The sequence below is a fragment of the Cornus florida genome, unplaced genomic scaffold (assembly GCF_030987335.1).
Source record: "Cornus florida cultivar Cherokee Brave unplaced genomic scaffold, ASM3098733v1 CherokeeBrave_3.0.0_Hap2_Chr10, whole genome shotgun sequence".
NCBI classification, from domain to species: Eukaryota; Viridiplantae; Streptophyta; class Magnoliopsida; order Cornales; family Cornaceae; genus Cornus; species Cornus florida.
Genome location: NW_026775580.1, coordinates 41055566 through 41059543, shown reverse-complemented (window position 1 = coordinate 41059543; position 3978 = coordinate 41055566). Strand labels below are relative to the sequence as shown.

Below are 3978 nucleotides of genomic sequence, written 5' to 3'. Positions count from 1 at the left end.
TTTTTGTCTTTATTTGCTAGAGGACTAGCAAAAGTTTGTTTGGGGGTAATTTGACGAGCGCACAAAACTTGTTATTTTATACTTAATAATAAATGATTAATGAATATTTTTTATTAAATAAATGTTTTTATCCCTGTTTTTCATGTTTTAAACGGGTTGATTTCCAGAATAAGAAGAAGAGAGAAAAAAATAGCAAAAATGTGATATTATAAGATCAATCAAAGTCAAATTCAAATTTGACTTTTCCATCAAATCAGTAAAGATCAAGCCAAATTGGAAAAGATATCATTCGAAATTGAAAAGCACATCATGTCAAAGATATCAAGCCAGATTCGAAAGCAGCAAGATTTTAGGAAGATTTTATTTTATTTTATTTTCACTTCTGTAATTAGAATTTTCTCCTCCCATTCCATTCTAAATTATATAAATAGGGACATATGTAGAAGAGGTAAGATGTACAAAGTAAGTGAGAGAAAATAATACAGAGTTAGAGATTTTTTGTTTTGAAATTATTTCCTGTAATTCTTTTTTAATGAAGATTGTTTTTATTTCTTTATTTTGTTTTCTTATTATACTAGCTTAAACATCCTTTCTCAAGGGAGTGATGAAGCCACCATTACTTAAATATAAGTAAATTTAGTTTATTTCTTTTATTAAATTTTCTTTTGGGAGCATTAATTTTATTCTTCTATTTTGATATTTTTTTATGTGAAAAATATAAAAAGAGGATTTTTCGTGTTTGCCAAGTAATGGTGATACGAAGAATGCTTACTTCTATTTATAATTTTTTTAGAGATTAAATAAAAAATGCTCTCTCATATAAAAAGAAATATACAAATTTATTTATAGTAAACCGTAATAGTGGATTCTTTCCTTGAGATTTTTCTTATTATTTAATCAAAATTCATTTAGTCTTATTTATTTATTTATTTTATTTTATTTTAGTTCATTAGTAAAAAAAATCTTCAAATTGTTTTAAAAGTGTTCTTCCTTAAATTTTGGTTTTATTTTTGAATTCAAATCTTGAATTTGTGTTCGACCCTGCTTATCACTATTTAATTTTTAATTTAATCTTTGCAGGCATTTCTTTTATTTTTGTACGAAGTGTAGAAAAGCAATAACAAAATCCATCCAATTTTTAAAACATGTTGCAGCAACTTAAAGTCTCAAAAGATATCAATACATTCCCAACATAAAGTTTCAAAATACATCAATACACACCCAACTTAAAGTACCGAATATCATAAATACCAAATACCAAACTTAAAGTACTAAATAACTGCCACAAATAGAAAATGCTATCAAATTCATTACATCTCAATGGTGTTTAGGTCGTGCTTCGTGGTGCAACATGAAACCTGAAATGAAACCAAAAATATTTATCATAATACAATTATATACCTGAGAGCTTTGTGTTTTGTTGTTATTAGGATAAATAAATGAACTACATACCTGAGAGGCTCGTGTTGATGTGGCTTAAGCTGATCTTGTTGCTACTGCCCTGAAGCCTAATATGAAAACAAAAACATAAATAACATACAACAATGCACTAGAAATCTGAAAGGAAAAAAAAAAAAATTTTGAAATGAAGAAATCTTTATTCAATGAATTTAATACTTGAGACCATTGTGTTGCTGCAGTTACCGCTCTATTCCTTTTTGATCTTTTTGGTGGACGTCTTCTTCCTCCTACTCTTGGGCCTACTGTCGCTGATGATGATGGACCTCCCCAACATCATTGTCCAAGTGAACAATGATATCATGCAATCTGTCATGTCATGTCATTTCAAACTAAAAAAACACACAACAAACATGTCAGATAATATCTTTCAAAAAAAAAAAAAAAAAAAACTTCACTGGAATTAGAAATGAAATGCAGACGGGCAAAAATTTTTCCAAAACTTGTAGGGGAAAAAACTAAGGAATATTCTGCTTTTAAGTCTAACCATCATCATTTTCATAGTATCATTCTCTAAGCTACATCACATATTTAATTTTGCTAAAACACATCATAGGAATATTAGTGAAGGGTGCAAGACGTGTAACCCACTGCCTTAATCATTACATATAATGAAAAATTGATAAAGATCCTACCAATATGAGCATAAATATTTTGTTCAGAACTGTAATATAAATGTGAATGCAAATTATTCAACAATGTCGGTGCACTATAAATTACAATCATTTAATGGCAAGCAATTGATATTCTATTGATCACATGTTAACAACCATTGTGGAATTTATATTCAAATCTCTCCAACCACATTTCATGTGGAAACTGAATTTCAGGCATTTTACACCCTTATTTTTTGCAAATCATCAAGTAATTTTTACAAGACCTCAATAAAAGGGGTTAGAGATTGTAAAATTTCTTGTGTGACAGACTATGGAAATGAAAACCCCAAATTTATCAGCACACCATCCAATAAGTAAGCAGTGAGCTCTTAAAGGCATCTTGGTGTGTAGCACAAAGCTATTGAAGACCACTTTTCCATCAAGCAGAAGCAATGTCCCAAAATAGGGTTGCTCAATTTATAAAAGGAACTAAATATATAACATATAATATACCAACAACAAGATGTAATTGAGCCGATAAGGTATAATAGCAATGATAAAAATAAAAAACAAAAATTAAAAACCCAGAATTTTAGGACATTGTTTATAGGAAAGCAATGTTCTTTCTCTTTTTTTAAAAAAGATATACAATAATTCCTTCATTTACATCTAGAACGAGAACTAGAAATTTCAAACCCCCAACAAATTATTGTGTGCAACTTTAACTAAATTATTGTCACAAAACAGAAATTTTTACACAGAGAGAAGGGAAAAGAAAAGAAAGAAAAAAAAAGCAAACAAATCTAGAATGAGAACTAGAAATTCCAATACATTAGGGTTAATAAACCTTAATTTAAGAAAACCCCCAAAAAATTAGGGTAAATAAGAAATGAAATGCAGACAGAAACATAGGGTTTGATTAGGGTATGATCGTACTTGAAATTAGGGTTCTTCAACGAATGGCCTCTGAAAAAGAGGATCTCTCTAAAGACAATTCTAATGTAGAAAATCCTCACTGAAGCCTACCTTGTTTGGTGGATTACAAGAGCAGCTGGTTCACGCTTTCAAATAGAACAGATTCTGAATCAAGAGCTCTGATCCTAGCTCTCGCCGCCACACCGGCTAAGATTCTAGAGCAAAAAGGAGACACTGACACGCACTCCAGCTTGGCCTCTGGTTCGGTTCCGTCACCGAGAACTCTGATCCTAGCTCTCGCCGCCACACCTCAAACAGAATAGATTCTGAATCAAGAGCTCTGATCCTAGCTCTCGCTGCTACCCCGGCTGAGATTCTAGAGCAAAAAGGAGACACACACTCCTGCTTGGCCTCGGGTTCGGTTCCGCCACCGAGAGTGCTGATCCTAGCTCTCGCCGCCACGCCGAATGCTTACGTCGGAATCGGCAACTTTACTTTTCCCAGAGAGTCTTTGTCGAGACCGTGATTGCAGTCCAATCTCCTTCCTCAGCCCAGTTGCTTCTTTTCGCCTCTTTGATGGGTTTATGGTTGTGGCAAAGAAGGAAGGCGGCTAGGTTTGTGTTTGGTTCAGAGAGAGAGTGGTGTGTGTTAGATGCAAAGAGTGGTGCTAGGTGTTGGGTGTATGATGTCGTGTGTAAAATTCAGAGAGGTGTTTTTCTCTTTTAGAATTATAGATTTTCTTGTATTAAATTGTAGTAAAAAATTAAGGGTAAAAGGGTTAATTTACATGTGTCACCATCTAAACAACAAATTGAGGTCTAAGTGAAAGTTAAAACTAAAATTTTCGTACAAATAAAAAATAACCTAACTTTATAGAGTCTGAGTATAATTTACCCTTAATTTTAACAACAAATACCCAAAATAGTTCTCAAGTAAAACAAAATTATACATTTCACTAAAATTCAACTTAAGGTAACATTATTACAAACTTATTATGAAACCCCTCATA

The 3978-nt window shown here is 31.9% G+C and overlaps 1 long non-coding RNA gene across 1 annotated transcript; it reads right to left on the bottom strand.

Moving 5' to 3' along the window:
• Positions 1–1158: 1158 nt before the first annotated feature.
• Positions 1159–3680, bottom strand: LOC132278835 (uncharacterized). Its single transcript, XR_009471137.1, has 4 exons — positions 3081–3680; positions 1618–1790; positions 1453–1508; positions 1159–1358 (listed from the first exon to the last, which is right to left on the bottom strand). It is a non-coding gene; the product is annotated as an uncharacterized LOC132278835 (long non-coding RNA).
• Positions 3681–3978: the final 298 nt, after the last annotated feature.